Source organism: Kogia breviceps, chromosome 17 (assembly GCF_026419965.1).
Source record: "Kogia breviceps isolate mKogBre1 chromosome 17, mKogBre1 haplotype 1, whole genome shotgun sequence".
NCBI classification, from domain to species: domain Eukaryota; kingdom Metazoa; phylum Chordata; class Mammalia; order Artiodactyla; family Physeteridae; genus Kogia; species Kogia breviceps.
In genome coordinates this window covers 16,450,219-16,466,846 of record NC_081326.1, presented here as the reverse complement: position 1 = coordinate 16,466,846, position 16,628 = coordinate 16,450,219, and the positions used below count along the sequence as shown (strand labels likewise).

At 41.5% G+C, this 16,628-nt stretch overlaps 1 protein-coding gene across 8 annotated transcripts in view; it reads left to right on the top strand.

Moving 5' to 3' along the window:
• The window catches only part of C17H8orf89 (chromosome 17 C8orf89 homolog), a 160,310-nt gene that overhangs the window by 84,518 nt on the left and 59,164 nt on the right, over positions 1–16,628 (top strand). The window contains exon 10 of one of the 8 annotated variants that reach the window (XM_067017505.1): positions 2,647–2,677. The exons of the other annotated variants lie outside the window; for them this stretch is intronic. The gene's annotated coding sequence lies outside the window, so the exon portion shown is untranslated. Of the gene's footprint in view, positions 1–2,646; positions 2,678–16,628 lie in introns of those variants that run through there. 8 annotated transcript variants of the gene reach the window in all.

Genomic DNA, 16,628 nt, shown 5'->3' with positions numbered 1-16,628 from the left:
TTCAGATATGGAAAGCCCCCCGGGGTTTGCGTAAAGGGCACTCCCTATGAGGAGTCAGACTTTCTTCCTTAAGTAGGCATTGGATCTGAGCCCTTAGGAGAGATGTTTGGTTATATGCACTTGGTTCTCATAAACTCTTTCATTTATGGAAGTTCTTCTAGTTGGTGGAAAGAAAGAATAAAGAGACTATCTCGCTCCCATGTATTCGGAGATGGGTTCGATTGTGTGAACAAGTTGCTGAACAATAGGAATAAAGAGTAATTCTTCTCCCACAAAGGAATGTTGAGCTAACCCAACTCATTTATTTATTAAACACACACTTAAACAACGTTTATTGCACGCCAGGTAGGCACTTGACAAATACTAACTCGTTTCAAACTCCTAACAACCCTCTGAGGGAAGTATTGTTTTACTTGTGAGGAAACTGAGGCACACAGAGTTTAATCAACTGGCCCAAGGTCAAAGAGCTTGTCACTGGACCCAGGGCCATGCCCTAGACTACCCCTCTAATCAGGTGGCTGGTTGCCCTGGAAATCAGCCCTCCACCCACCTCCCCTCGCCTTTGGGGCTTTCCGGAAGTCACCTCATTAACATAAACTCGGGTGTGGTGGAAAGGGGCTAATGAATAACAAAAAATGCTCCTTTCACCTTTTCTTTTTAACATCTTTATTGGAGTATAACTGTTTTACAATGGTGTGTTAGTTTCTGCTTTATAACAAAATGAATCAGTTATACATATACATATGTTCCCATATCTTTTCCCTCTTGCATCTCCCTCCCTCCCATCTCCCTATCCCACCCCTCTAGGTGGTCACAAAGCACCGAGCTGATCTCCCTGTGCCATGCGGCTGCTTCCCACTAGCTATCCACCCTACGTTTGGTAGTGTATATATGTCCATGCCACTCTCTCACTTCGTCCCAGCTTACCCTTCCCCCTCCCCATATCCTCAAGGCCATGCTGTAGTAGGTCTGTGTTTTATTCCCCTCCTACCCCTAGTCTCTTCATGACATTTTTTTTCTTAGATTCCATATATATGTGTTAGCATACGGTATTTGTTTTCCTCCTTCTGACTTACTTCACTCTGTATGACAGACTCCAGGTCTATCCACCTCATTACAAATAACTCAGTTTCATTTCTTTTTATGGCTGAGTAATATTCCATTGTATATATGTGCCACATCTTCTTTATCCATTCATCTGTCGATGGACACTTAGGTTGCCTCCATGTCCTGGCTATTGTAAATAGAGCTGCAATGAACATTGTGGTACATGACTCTTTATGGTTTTCTCAGGGTATATGCCCAGTAGTGGGATTGCTGGTCGTATGGTAGTTCTAGTTTTAGTTTTGTAAGGAACCCCCATACTGTTCTCCATAGTGGCTGTATCAATTTACATTCCCATCAATGGTGCAAGAGGGTTCCCTTTTCTCCACACCCTCTCCAGCATTTATTGTTTCTAGATTTTTTGATGATGGCCATTCTGACCGGTGTGAGTCTGGAGCTGTTTCAGGAGCCAGGGATGAAGAACAAAATATATACTTCTTATCATATCACAATAGCAGAGTATTCAATTAATGGTTTTCTGAAGGAAGGAAGGAAAGGAAGGTGGGAGGGAGGGAGGTAAAAAGGAAGGAATGAAGGAAGAAAAAGACAGTAGAAAGGGAGGCAGGGCAGGCAGGTGGCAGGATCATTATATACCAGGAAGAGAATGCTGGTTTGGGCATTTTCTCAAAAAAAAAAAAAAAAAAAATGATGCTACTGAAGATGAAGCTATATCTGATCCTCAGTTTCCTCATTTCTTTCATGAGGATTATCACAGCTAACTGCATTTGTTTGTTTGTTTATAAATATCCATCCAATCCGATAATGCCTGTGGAAGTACTTAAAAAAACAGACTGATACGTACATGAAGTACTTTTTAAATTATTATGATCAAACCAGCTCACTTGTTTCTGTTTTCAATTTTTCCTTACACCACCCTTCATTTGACTTTGGGGTGAAAAAAAAAAAAAGACTCAAGAAATGAAAATTCTCAGGTTCTCCAGAGGTCATTAAAACTAGCTACTAATCTTTTCCCCTTTGGCTGAACATTCCAAATATGACACCACTTCCCCAAATGCAAAACATTCATTATTGTAATGATACCTTCATAAAGGAAACACTCTCTGAATGACATTAGTCCAAAATCTTAAAGTACTTGAGAATCTTCAAGGCTTGAAAATGTTCTACTGGCTTGCAAACGCTCAGCCCTTCTGTTTATCATGAAAATAGGGATGATACACCTTGTGGTTATCCGTTATCTGCTACACGAAGCTTCATTCTTCTCCGCCCCTTCCATAGTAGTCAGTTCTCACTTAATCATGGACTCATCCCCTTTGAGGTGTTGAGTGTCTCTTTCCTCTTCCTGGGAGGGTTTCAACTGCAGACATTAGGGCCACAACACGGGAGGGCTAGGACTGAGGAGGGATTGCCTGGATCTCTGAAAGAATATAAGCTCTCTATGGAGTCTGTGTTCAAAGTCAAGTGTAACTTTTAAGCTTATCTCTTTTTCTGTGTTTCACCCACATTTCTGTTCTGTTCCCTCAGTGTGGATAATTGAGATTGAGCCACATTTTAAATTCCTCTTCCCCCATTCATTCCAACCAGAATTCCACCCCTACAACTTCACTGAAACTGCTCTCAGTTGCCCAAGTCACTGGACATATTTTAGATCCTGGGAATACAGAGACAAACAACCAGGCCCTGCCTTTGAAGATCTTGTGGACCCTGAATTAGAGACACAGGTAAACGAACAGTGTTAAGACATAATAAAGGCTTGGGCAGGTGTTTGGGAGCGCAGAGCGCATCTACTGACCTGTCTGTAGTGTTAGAGAGGGGTGGGCAGGTTCCTCTTGGTTTCTAGAATAATGCCCCCTTGGTTTTCCCTCTCTCTGGTCATTCCCAGTCCATCTCTTTTCATAGTCTCACTTCCTCTATTCATTCTGCGCACGTTGGTAGCATTCAGGTGTCCAGACCAAGGTTCCCATTCTTATTCCCCAGGCTGTCTTAGGACCATCTTATCCATAGTTCTGACCTCATGTGTCCCAATAGGTTGGTGACATCCACATTTCTATTTTCCAATGTGTACCTCTATCCTTAGCTCCAGATTTAATTGTCTGTGTGTTCACCTGAATATCAACAGGCACCTCAGACCCAACACATCCCAATCTGAACCCAGCATCACGAACCTTCTACTCTTCCTGTGTTTCCAGTTTCGGTGAATGGCACCACCACTGCCTCACCCCTTCCAGTTAGAAACCTGGGAGTCATCCTTGGCTCACACAGTCACCAAGTCCCACAGCTTCTGCCTCCTTACTGCCACCATTATGGCTCACCTTCACTTTATCTTCCAGGCCTGGTGGCAGGCATTTCGGAGAGTCTTCAGGAGCTATGGTCCTGGTGGCTGCTTATTTCCAAGGCTGACCAGCCTGATCAGCAGATATGCTTGTCTTCTACTTGGCTTAAAATCTGGCAGGTGCCGTAGGTTGTGGTCAAGGCAAGGGCTTTGGAGTCGGACAGATTGGGGTTTCAGACCTGGATGTGCCATTCATATGCTGTGTGAAAGGGAGCAATAATACTCATTGGGTTACTGAGGGGCTTCGTTGAGAAAATAAATGTAAAGTGTGCAGCCTATAGTAAGAGCCCAATAAATTGCAGCTAATCATATCATAATTCTTACTCCTAAATCCAAGAAATTTATCAAAGACATCTTTAAAATCTACTAATTTCAAAAGAGAACGATGAGGCTAAGTCTTTCCTTTCTACAAAAGAGCGGAGATATTAGAAAGGCAGCTATTTGTTATTTATTTTTCCTAAGGCCACTTCCAACTGAATAGCCCATCGTTCGTGTAACTGGCCATTCATCTAATGGATATAAACACACAGCAAGATGCCTGCCCACTGGCCCAGGCCTGCTGCTGTCTCAGGTGGTCACCGTAGCACAGATGAGCCGTGCTACACGCCTGCCACACCATCCACAGAATCGGAGTCCTGCTCCGTACAGCTTTCTGAGACCAGCGCTCAGGTGCCTCCTTCACCTGTTCCCCTAATAATTGGATCATCACCTGGCCATGCTTCTTGGAGAAAAGCAATTTCATTCTGGATCCATGATAATGTAATTAGACAGTGAATGGGGACCTGCTCTCGGCGGTGTCCTACTCCCCAGCTCTTTAATTTTTTTCCTGATATCTGTTCTTAAATGCCCTTTTATTAGCAGCTAAGCCATAAAATGGAAAATAATCTTAATCTTTTCCTTAAGAGGAATGGGGAAAATATTACTGAAATGGAAAAAAAATGATAGAGGAATGACTTCAAATTGCTTCCAATGTTTGGGAAATTCCAACCAGGGCAGAGTAGAAGGTATTTGTATTATTTTTTACATTTAAAAAGTTTAAAAATAAAGTCTGTAACATTTTGAAAGAAATTTCTATGCAGAGACTATAACGACTGGACCTCCAGTAATATTTTTTAGAAACCTGAATCCATAACAGTGTGTGGTGGGAAAAAGGGATAATATGGGGACTTCCTTGGTGGGACAGTAGTTAAGAATCTGCCTGCCAGTGCCGGGGACATGGGTTTGAGCCCTGCTCTGGGAAGATCCCACATGCCGTGGAGCAACTAAGCCCGCGAGCCACAGCTACTGAGCCCACGCACCGCAACTACTGAGCCCGCGCACTGCAACTACTGAGCCCACATGCTGCAACTACTGAAGCCTGTGAGCCTAGAGCCCATGCTTCACAGCAAGAGAAGCCACCAGATGGAAAAGCCCATGCACCGCAACGAAGAGTAGCTAGCCCCTGCTCAACGCATCTAGAGAAAACCAGTGTGCAGCAACAAAGACCCAATGCAGCCAAAAAAATAAATGAATAAAATAAAATAAATTTTTAGAGAGATAATATGTTTGCAAAGATATTAGACTTCTCATGGTGTTTGGGTTTGGATAATATGTTTGCAAAGATACTAGACTTCTCATGGTGTTTGGGTTTAAGTTAGTTATAGGACTTTCTTATTTTTTTTATGCGTTGCAGAATTGGCATAGAGGAAAACTAGACCCAGGGACCTGAATAATTTTCTCTAGTGAACAAATAATTCCACACAAATTATATAATAATGAGTCAGATTGACAGTTAATTTACCATTTAAGTGAGCAAATTCCAGTCCCTGAAACAAACATGTTCTATAGATTAAATAAACAATTCCCTCTTTTACATGCTTTGAGATTGAAGTTTACATTCCAGAAATTTTGTATTGAAATTTTATGACCATCCTAGACAGAAAAACCCATGAAGAACTTGTGAATATTTCAGGAAACTTCTTGTTTCTTCTTAGGAAATGTAGCAATGGTCATGGCCCATATCATTCAAATATAAATAAGACATTTTCCCTCTGTCTGATTTCTTTGTTCTTTATACTGCCGAGATTATAGGGATGAAAAGTTGTTCAGCCCACCTGTCTATTAATAACAAGTACTTGACATAAGAGGATTTTGCCCCCAAGACATCCAGTTGATGCTAACCTATAATTTCTTCCAGTTTTAACCAAGACAGAATCAAAGTGTTTATGTCTCCATTTTATCATCACTGTATTTAATCAACAGTTGTATTTGAAAGTGACATTTTTTTCCCACTACAAAAATGATCCTTCCTCCTTTTGTTTCTTCCTTTCGTCTTCCATTTCTCCCTCCCTCCCTTCTTTCTTTCTGTCTTTTCTTCAACAAATATTATTTGAGCACCTAATCTGTCATAATTATAACAGATTAGATGTTGGAGATGAAAGAATAATTCAGACACAGTTTCTCACAGAGGAAGTGAGTACAGTGGAGAAAGCAGATATGCAAAGAGAAAATCATAAAAGAATGTAAGTGCAGTGACTGAGACTTATACAAGGAGCGCAGACAAAAGCCAAAATAAAGGGGGGTTGAAGATCCATCAGGGACTGCCTTCCAGCAGAGTGAACCTGGTTAAGTGAAGGGGGTTGTGTGTAGGAGAGAAATGTGCTCAAGGCTTTCTGGTCAGTGAGCCTAGGCCAATCAAGGACTAGAAGTCTGAAATAAGAGAGTCAAGTTACAGAGTAAAACCAGGTCATCATATCTACAGTGTGAATTGTGAGACAGGAAAGAATAAAAGGAAGTTAGGGAATTTGTCAAGTGCCAGATCATGGAGGCAGTTTTGTGCCATATTAAAGAGCCTGGATTTGATTCAATAAGAAAAGAGAACAGACTTGTGGGATCCAGGATTGAAGGCAGAGAAACCAATGAAGAGATGATTACACTGGTCCAAGAGAAGTAAGAGAAAGTGAGAGCCCAAACTAGGGTGGTGAGGAGGGAATAGAGGCGAGAAATGTTTAGAGAGTAAAACTGGCAAGCGTAAATGATGGTTGGACATGAGGGGAAGGAAAGCTGTGGGCGGTATCTAAGATAACTACCAAGTTTCTAGCTTGTGTGACAGAATAAAAGGTGTGCTACAAACTAAGGGCAGGGCGGGGTGGGGGGGGAGGCAGATAAGCTGGTTCAGAAAGAAGCATAGTGAGCTGCATTTCAGTCACTTTGAGTTCAAATGTCAGCGGAGTACGGGGTAGAGGTGTCCAGAGGCAGTTGAGTGTATAAGTCTGGTGCTTGAGAGAAGAATCTGAAGAGGTAGAGTTTTGAGTTATTGGCATGTAATGTGTAGTAATTAACACCCTAAAAAAGAATAAAATCACCTGTGACTTCTCTAGGAAATTATGTAGAAGAGAGAAGCAGTCAGCTAAGGAAGCGACCTTAGAAACAGCAACATCGAAAGGATGGTTAGAGGGACTTCCCTGGTGGTCCAGTGGCTAAGGCTCCACGCTCCCAGTGCAGGGGGCCTGGGCTCGATCCCTGGCTGGGGAACTAGATCCTGCATGCGTGCCGGAACTAAGAGTTCACATGCCGCAACTAAGAAGTCTGCATGCCTCAACTAAGACCCGGCGCAGCCAAAATAAACAAATAAATAAATAAATAATATTTTAAAAGAAATTAATAAAGGATGGCTAGAGCAAAAGAAAGCCCATGAAGAAGACAGGAAATAATGGGAAGAGGAGCATGAAAACAACTGAAGAAGACATCACTGTGAACAGTACGGGAGGGAAACGCCTCAAGGAGAGTGAAAACAAGAGTATTCAATAGAGGAGAGGTCCATAAAGTAATCTGAAAAACGTTCATCAGCTTTGACAGTTAGAACTTCATTGGAGAGAGAGAGAGAGAGAGAGAAGAGTAGGGGAAGCATTATTTCATTCTTTCTTATGGCTGAGTAATGGCAAAAATCACACTACAAGGCCTTGAGGGGGAAACAGGAGCCAAAACTTAGAATTGGTGAATGTGGATTACTCTTTCAAGGAGTTTGCATGAGAAAGAGGAGAGAAATTTGACAGTAACCAGAGGGGAACCTGGAGTTGAAAGAGATGTTATTTTTCTCTGAGTCTGAAAGAATCTTCTTTAGAGGAGGCTGAAGGGGAAAGTCACTAAATAGAGAAAGGTTTAAAAAATTCAGGAGCTAGGCTAGGTTGTTCAATGGAAGCCGATTTTTGAGGAGGCAATGGGAAGACACTAAGTATACAGGAGGAAGTTTTGGTCTTGAACAACTCTTCCTGACTCTTCGTCCTCTGAGACTGGCATAGGTAAGAATGGGTATGGCTGGAGACAGATTGGCAGCCAGGAGAGCAAGAGGTTAAAACAGATTGCCCTTGAAGATCTCAGTTTCCTCAGTGGAGGTCATCAGCTGAGAAAAGAGGGCTTCTTGAAGAAGCCTGTGGAGAGTGGTGAAGGCTAAGACTATCTTTGAGAAGTTGGGGGAGGGAGCCGAGCAAGGGCAAGTGCAACACAACCGTCTATCCTCAGAGTTGTGTGACTTTTCCCCAGCAGCACCGAGCCGACTGGGGGTAGCCTTAGAAAGAGGAGTTATGACCTGGATCTAGGCTTGATGGGCACCAGCCCCAGAATTACAGTAAGTCCCCTACGTATGAAGGAGTTCCATTCAGAGTGCACTTTTGTAAGTCCAATTTTGTTCATAAATCCAACAAAGTTAGCCTAGGTACCCAACTAACACAACTGGCTATATACACTGCTGCTTTTACACTTGCTTCCAGACGTCCTGGGCTTGAAATAAAGATACTATACTACTGTACTCTATACAGTACTGTACAGTAAAGTACACAAAAGCACAGCCACTGGTAGTAGATGAACGCAAGTGACAGTGTACGCCAGACACGTGAACTAACTTATGTGATTGAACATGTGAACGCACATTCGCATCTTTGAAAGTTTGCAGCTTGAAGGTTTGTACATAGGGGACTTTCTGTATAGGGATGTTAGGGAAAGAGAGGAGAGAGGCTCTCACACTATCAACCATGGGGTCCAGGGACTTCCCTGGTGGTCCAGTGGTTGAGACTCCGTGCTGCCACTGTAGGGGGTGTGGGTTGGATCCCTGGTCAAGGAACTAAGATCCTGCATGCCACATGAGGTGGCTCAAAAAAAACCCCAAAACAAAATAAAAAAACACAATGGGGTCCAGAGGTAGAAGAGAAAGAAGAGATTCCAGGAAGGAGTTCATCAACTGGAAGAAAATAGAGGGCAAAGAGACTAGAGATTTTTGAGGTTGAAGAACTGGTGTGGTTGAAATGAGTTTTTGAGAGAGCTACATTGTGCAGAGGGTAGAATGTTGCAGCTTAAGATTTCTGATATGAAAACAGTTCTAGTTTTGATAAGATGGCAGGTGTGGTCCTAGAAATCTATAGATATAGAGATGGAGATCATTAAAGTTAAAGAGATCATTAAACTGAGAAAGTATGGAAATGTCCAGGTAAGGGCATTATATCTGCAATGTACATGTAAGTCTCCCAGGTTCATGAGAGGAGCTGAGTGTAATGGGAATCTGTGAGCCATCTCTGAAGACTTTAATGATGGTAATTACTAATCTTCACTGGGTGCTTATGTGTTTCTAAGCACAGTTCTAAGATCTTTGTATGTACTTAAACCCTATGGGGTAGGTATTGGGTTGGCCAAAAATTTCATTTGGAAGATGTTACAGAAAAACCCAAATGAACTTTTTGGCCAACCCTATATTAATATTATCCCCATTTTACAGATGAGGAAACTGAAATATTGAGTTAATTGCTCACATACACAACCTTAGTAAGTGGTGGAGACAAGATTTGAACTCAGGCAAGCCAATTCCACGATCCCACGCGTGTAACTAGTAGTATATGATGAGTGATGAGTTGGCATCCAATTCTTTTTCTAGTAATGCTTATATCCATCCCTCTTCCTCATTCTCACTATTACTTCCCTGCTTTGGATTCTAATCACCTCCCACCAGGACCACAGGCAAGCTGCATGCGGGCCCTCCCACTCGCTGCTGGCGAATAGCAAACCTGCCACCATGGTCTGCCCACATCACTCTTCTGTGCCTGGTAAATCTTTCATGACTCCCATTTCCTTACTGGATCAGTCTGAATTCCGTTGTTCAGACTTTAACGCATGCTGCAATCTGATCCCCTTCTTCATTTCCAACTTGTCTCTGACACGCTACTAAAAGGCCTTCTTACTGCGGCTCCAGGGCCCAGCACAGTGTCCCACACTTAACAGGCGCTCAGTGATTACTGGGTGATGAGGAGCTGGTGGGTAACAATGATTTACACTTTTTAAAATAAATATAATTTTATATATGTTGGGACTTTGTTTTTTTGTGTATTTTTTACTTAAAAAAGTTTTTTCTCGCCGCACCGCCCTTCTTGCGGGATCTTAGTTCCCCAACCAGGGATCGAACCTGGGACCCCAGCAGTGAGAGTGCCGAGTCTCAACCACTGGACCACCGGGGAATTCCCATGATTTACATTCTTATGGAAGTTTAGGGTTTATAAAACAATTTGTTTTGCATATAGTCTTATTTGATCTTAGCACTGAGAAATATGGCAGGTCCAATTCTCCCCATTGATGGAAGCTCTTGACAGCTGAGAAGGAAGCCTTTATCCTCATAAAGGAAGAGAATCTGGAAGAAGGACATTAAGACAGTCTGGATCAACATGTCCTCACCCTTCAACACACGCAGCCCATCAATGGCTACCCATTTTACATATGGGGAAACAGAACCATTGAGAGGAAAAGTCATGAGCCAAATCAGAAAAAGAATATGAATTTTCTGCTTCAGTCAATGATACTAGATAGTAATATTACCTTAGATTTGGCAGTTTCATTCCTCCATCTCTATCTGATAATAAATAGCTCCTTGAAAACAGAAACTCACTTTCATTGGTGGATCCCCAGACCCTAATACAGCATCCTGTAAACAGAAAATTCTCAATAAATATTTGTTGAATGAAGAAAATAATCTTTATTTACACATTGGATTATTAATTCAATTCATTTTAATTTACATTTACTGAGTGTCTAGTCCCCTACTGGGTAAAGTTCTAAAGAAATTTTTAAAATATGGTTGCATCACATTCATTTATCCATTCCTAGTTTTTCGCAAATGAATCAAAAGTAAAATGCATATACAAATGAGCAACAAATCCTTACTGGTTTTTGAATTGATTTGAATTTGATATATGTCCTCTGCCAGAGGATGTTATGTTCTAGGGTAGACTGATGACTATTTAGAGTACAGTGTAGGGCTAACTCTTATAGCATACCCTGCCCTCAATCCCTACATGATTGGAGCCATTAATACATTTCCCTTATATTTATCTACAGTTTACAAAGCATGTTCACCTTCAATAAATTATCTAAGTTTCTATGGAATAACTATGATTATCTCCATTCTACAGATTCAACCTTCATTCGACAAATATTTACTAAAATAAGCCAGGTACTATTCTAGCTACTAGGTTAAGAATTGAGTACAAAGTTCTCTACCCTGATAGGACCTAACATTCTTGCAGGGCAGACGGACAGTAAACAGAGAACGAAACAGAAGATAATGATAAAGGCTTTGAAGACAATGAGATGGTGATGTGACTGAGAGGGACTGGTATTGGGGAGAGGAAAGGCTTCTCTGAGGAGGTCATAACTGAGCTGTGTCCTTGATGGAGATCAGAAATCAGTCATGGGAAGATCCCAGGGAATAGTGTTCCAGACAGAGGGAGTGGCAAGTTCAAGAACTTCAAGGTGAAAATCAACTCGATAGGCTACTCAGTATTCTGTAATGGCCTATATGGGAAAAGAATCTAAAAAAGAGTGGATCTATGTATTTGTGTAACAGATTCACTTTGCTGTATGCCTGAAACTAACACAACACTGTAAATCAACTATACCCCAATAATAATTTTTTAAAAAGAGAGAAAGAAAATCAACTTGATATGTCCAAGGGACACAAATGAGACCAGTGGAGAAGAATGAGATGAGACTGCATAGGAAGGGACCAGATCAAGTCGCCCTCCTAGGTTATGACAAGGCAGGGTTGGATTTTATTCTAGTTACAGAGGAAATCCATGGAGGGTTGTAAGCAAGCGAGTGACTGCTGGGGGACATTTATCTATGGATTCCTGTGCTCCTACATGCTACATGTTTGAGATCCTCTGAGCAAAGGCATTTATAGCCATTGTTTGCATGAGGAGACATTCCAGGATAGCAAAGCTTAGAGATGTCTCTCTTTTTCTCTGGAGACATCCCATGGCAATAAAGATAACGCCCTTTTCTTTTGCTCCCTGGAGGAGCTTAGCTTACATTCCAAAGTAATAAGTAATCACTCTCTTTAGAGGGGAGGATGGGCAGGTTACCAGCAGCCTTATATAAAATCAGATTTTCCTAACTTCAGAGTTCCTCTCCTCTGATATACCCCACTGTATGTGCAGGTATCATCCGGTCCTTGTCACGTTGGTGAACCAAAGCGAGATACTGCTCTGGCTGCTGCTTCTGCTATAAGAAATGGACTTTGTCTCTGACCCAGAGATACAGAGGTCTTGTGTCTTCTGTTGATATAAACATAAACCTGTGATGTGGTAGGCTAACTGGTTAGCTTGCAAGTGGGGTAAAATCTCAGACCCTCCAGAGTTTCTGATTTATTAAGGACCTAATACAATTTGCTCTGGGAAAGGATTTTATCATAAGGAGACTGAGGGTTAGAGAGCTGAGATGCTTTGCCTGAGATGAGGTGGACCAAGGTTCTCATTGGGACTTCCAACACAAGGAAGTTTTTTAGGTACTTTTTTAGTGCTTTCCAGAAGAAACCATCTTGGCTACTCTGAGTTTCTCTTCTGAACCCTCCAGGTGTGTCATCATATAGTCTGTGTTGATAGGTTATTCATCCGAGTCTTCTGAAGGAGGGCTATATCTTCAAAAGGCGATTCAAATAGACTCACAGACATAAACTCCTAATTTATCCCCTCCTCCTTTTCTCCTTACTGTTACCAAAGGAGAAAAGGGGAAGGGGATAAATTAGGAGTTTGGGATTAACATATACACACTACTACATATAAAATAGATTAACAACAATGACATACTGGATAGCACAGGGAAGTAGATTCAATATCTTGTAATAACCTATAATGGAAAAGGATCTGAAAAAGATTTTATATATATATATATATATATATATATATATATATAGTTGACTAAAAAAATGCACAATGTGAGAGTTGTGAGTTAAGTTGTTTTTTTAAAAAATACATTTATTTATTTATTTTTGGCTGTGTTGGGTCTTCGCTGCTGCACGCGGGTTTTCTCTAGTTACGGTGAGCGGGGGCTACTCTCCGTTGCGGTGCGCGGGCTTCTCATTGCGGTGGCTTCTCTTGTTGCGGAGCACGGGCTCTAGGCGCGCGGGCTCAGTAGTTGTGGCTCACGGACTCTAGAGCGCAGGCTCAGTAGTTATGGTGCTCGGGCTTAGTTGCTCCGGGGCATGTAGGATCTTCCCGGACCAGGGCTCGAACCCGTGTCCCCTGCATTGGCAGGTGGATTCTTAACCACTGTGCCACCAGGGAAGTCCTGAGTTAAGTTTTATTTGGGACAAAATGAGGACTGCCCCCCGGGAGACAGCATTTCAGATATCTCTGAGAAACTGCTCTGAGGAGGGGCGGGGGAACCAGGATATATAGGAGTTTTGCAGCAAAGAGCAGGTAACTGGGAAAGTCAGAAGACTATTGTTAAATAAAGAAAACCAGCTATCTCAAGTTAAGGAATTTAGCACTTTTCTATTTATGGGAAGATGCGAGAGTCTGGGCGCACTGAAATCATTCCTTTGATGTGCACCTCAGCTATCTGGGGCCCTATTTTCACATCCTGAGTTTCCTCAGGGCTCACCAGCTCACATCGGAGGGCTGCAATCATCGGTGACGGTGACATCCTTTGTTTATTGATATGGCAGGAAATATTTATAAATACTCCATTTATCTATATATACATATATAAATATAAAACTTAATCACTTTGCTGTACACCTGAAACTAACACAACTATAATATAATCAATCAACTATAATCAACTATACTTCAACCTAAAAATACAGATTAAAAAAAAAAACTTTGCTGATTAAAGGTAAAAAAAAAAAAAAAAGTAAGGTGATTCAAGAAAGAGCCCAATGGAAGTATTACACAGAAAGTCAGGAAGTTCCACCATAGACTTTATGAAAAACAAGGTAAATAGACTAGTTCTAGGATTCTTTTTAAAAAGAAGAGTGAAGCTTGATGGATTCCCATTGGAACTGAGTTTACTAAGAAGAGGAGTTCATATAAAGCAGTCCTCATATTTTGTGAAAACAGCCTCTGAAGACGCAGCGCAAACCTCACCACCCTTCTCTCTGTGGGAGACTGGATGCTCCAGCCCACGTAAGGCGGAATCGTCTCCCCCAGGATGCAGGGCTCGGCTGGTGTGGGCGGCTGTGTTCGTTTCATGTCACCTGGAAAGAGAGAGCAGTCATACGAGGAAGCGTCTCTGGAGGCCTCTTTTTTTGTTTTTGTTTTGACTATGTGTGTTGAACACAAAGCCAAAGGCACCCTTGATTGAACTTACTATTTTCCAGTTCCTACTGAACATCTGCTCGCGGGTCAAGAATACTGTTTGCATACAAAATCAAAACAAAACAAAAATCCACATTAAGGAGGGGAAACTTGTACCTTCTTTTGCTGTGTCCTTTTCCCCCGTACTGATCTCTGAAGTCTCCTGAGGTCTCAGGGTTTACATATTTCCATCATGGACTCACATTTTCAAAGGAATTTGTCACGTCAAAATTTGTTCTGCATTGAGCTGCCACTCGCCGCAGTATTGTGCCCTTATTGTGCCATTTCTGAAATGCAGAAACTCCTGAGAACTGATCCTTTGGATAAATTACAATATTCTCTGGGTGGCCATCAGGGCAATGATTCTCAACCTTTTGTACTGAACATCTTACCAGTTGCTGGAGGAAAAAACCTTGTTACTATCATTGTAGAAGAAAAATACTACTTTTTCCAAAAGAGTATTTCCACGTGGACATGCATTCGGTCAGTAGTTTAGAACTTGTATGAAAACACTGCATACCACCCAGCTACTTCATAGGACCAGCTTAAAATGTGTTGATGCCAGATTCAAAGGAATGACACGTTGGAAATAGGTGTTTGGTGACAATGGCTTTAGGTGGTGACAGTGGTTTAGGTGAGTGACATTTGATCTAAGCAACTTGTAAAAATGTTGATCTCGGGCTTCCCTGGTGGCGCAGTGGTTGGGAGTCTGCCTGCCGATGCAGGGGGTGCGGGTTTGTGCCCCGGTCCGGGAGGATCCCGCGTGCCGCGGAGCGGCTGGGCCCGTGAGCCATGGCCGCTGGGCCTGTGCGTCCGGAGCCTGTGCTCCGCAGCGGGAGAGGCCGCAGCAGTGAGAGGCCCGTGTACCAGAAAATATATATATATATATATATATATATATATATATATATATTCATCTCATTTATTTTATTACTGGGACTCTCTAAGAAATTTCCTGGTAGTAAATTTGTGTAGGCTGTAAGTGTTGTGATCTTATGTGCAAGGTCTTACTTTTGCTGTTGCTGTTGTTGTTTTAGTTCACAGCAGCTCTATTCACAACAGCCAGGACATGGAAGCAAGGTAAGTGTCCATCAGCAGCTGAATGGATAAAGAAGATGTGAGATATATATATATATATATATACACATATATATATAAACATATACACACAATGGAATATTACTCAGCCATTAAAAAGAATGAAATAATGCCATTTGCAGCAACATGGATGGACCTAGAGATTATCATACTAAGTGAAGTAAGGCTGACAGAGAAAGACAAACATTATACAATAGCACTTATACGTGGAATCTAAAAAGTAGTACAAATGAACTTATTTACAAAATAGAAGCAGACTCACAGACATAGAAAACAAACTTATGATTACCAAAGGGGAAGAGGGGGAGGGATAATACACACTACTATATATAAAATAGATAAGCAACAAGGATTTACTGTATACCACAGGGAACTATATTCAATATCTTGTAATAACCTATAATGGACAAGAGTTGAAAAAAAAGTAATATATAGATATAGATATATAACCGAATCACTAAAAAAAAGACATAAATGATATATAACATTGTATTACTTTAAAGTGTTCAACATAGTGATTATATATATATATTATTGCAAAATGATTACCAAAGTAAGTCAACATACATCATCTTGTATAAATACAAATTTTTTCCTTGTGATGGGAGCTTTTAAGATTTACTCACTTAACTTTCAAGTATACAGTACAGTACATTAACTATAGTCACCATGCTGTATATTGCAGCCTTGGAATTTATCTTATAACTAGAAGTCTGTACCTCGTCACCACCTACACCCATTTCACCCACACCCCCTGCCCCCACCTCTGGGAACCACCCATCTGTTTTGTTTCTATGAGTTTGGGGTTTTTTTTTAGGTTCCACATATAAGAGAGATCATACAGTATTTGTCTTTTTCTGTCTGACTTATTTCACTTAGCATAATGCCTTCAAGGTTCATCCATGGGTGCAGATATCTGTTCAACATGGTGTTTTTGTTTCCTTTGGATATATTCTTAGAAGTGGAACTGCTGGATTCTCAGTCTGGATTTTAGCACCAACCTTAATTCAGTTATTTTTTAAAAATCTTTTTTAAAATTAATTAATTCATTTATTTATTTTTGTCTGTGTTGGGTCTTCGTTTCTGTGCAAAGGCTTTCTCTAGTTGCAGCGAGTGGGGGGGCCACTCTTCATTGCGGTGCACGGGCCTCTCACTGTTGAGGACTCTCTTTTTGTGGAGCACAGGCTCCAGACGCGCAGGCTCAGTAGTTGTGGCTTACGGGCCTAGTTGCTCCGCAGCATGTGGGATCTCCCCAGACCAGGGCTCGAACCTGTGTCCCCTGCATTAGCAGGCAGATTCTCAACCACTGCGCCACCAGGGAAGCCCCTTAATTCAGTTATTTCTAAAGATTCTCCAACAAGAACCTCCTTACACAGTGTTTGCTAATGCCAAAGGAGTAGAGAAAGTGGTTCTTGAAAATAAGATGATTCACAAGGTGGATAATTCTTGGGCAAATATTCAGGAGCTGATTTATCATCTGTATGAAAAGAATAGAAAGCAATGAACTGAAATCAACAATTGATTTATGGCATTACGTGTTTAGC